The 585-nt window shown below is 32.0% G+C and overlaps 1 protein-coding gene across 2 annotated transcripts in view; it reads left to right on the top strand.

Moving 5' to 3' along the window:
- The window catches only part of LOC109959865 (uncharacterized), a 102,600-nt gene that overhangs the window by 44,895 nt on the left and 57,120 nt on the right, over positions 1-585 (top strand). The gene's annotated exons all lie outside the window — the stretch shown is intronic.

The following is a 585-nucleotide window of genomic DNA, read 5'->3' as shown; positions in this document are numbered from 1 at the left end:
AAAACAAAAGAGCAAGCCTGACCCCAGAGCATGTGGCCATGCTCACCTTCCTCCATAGTAATGCCTAGGTGGAGTAGTAAAGGAGGAAGTAAATAAGAGAAAACAAGAGAAAGATGATGTAGGAAAGAAGGAATAGGGAGGAAGGAGGAAAGAAATGAATAGGGAGTGGAGAGAAAGAAGTGGACATTATGTTCTGTGCTTGGATGTGTTACTGACAGTTCAGTTGATTAACTTGTTTGACAGCAATTACCGTTTAAAAAAAGTTTCAAAAATGTTATGCAAATTTAACAATTTGGTTTCACTATTTGCTTTTCACTTACCAGTAACAGTTTGTGTTCTTCCAGAAAGTTTAAATTTACTTGGTTCATCTTTTTTTTCAATATTATACTTGAATTCAAGTTTTGTTTTGATTTTACTAGTTTTATTTATTTTATAATTTTATTTATATACTGTGTGTTCTGTACAGTTAAGAGAAACCTTCATTTTAATAGAAAATTTGAAAAGTTTGAAATAAGTGACCAATGGCTGGAAATGTTTAATTTTCTTACATCTATCTATCCATCTATCTATCTATCTATCTACCTC

Source organism: Monopterus albus, unplaced genomic scaffold (genome assembly GCF_001952655.1).
Source record: "Monopterus albus unplaced genomic scaffold, M_albus_1.0 scaffold41.1, whole genome shotgun sequence".
NCBI lineage: Eukaryota > Metazoa > Chordata > Actinopteri > Synbranchiformes > Synbranchidae > Monopterus > Monopterus albus.
This window is presented reverse-complemented; position numbering and strand designations above follow the sequence as displayed.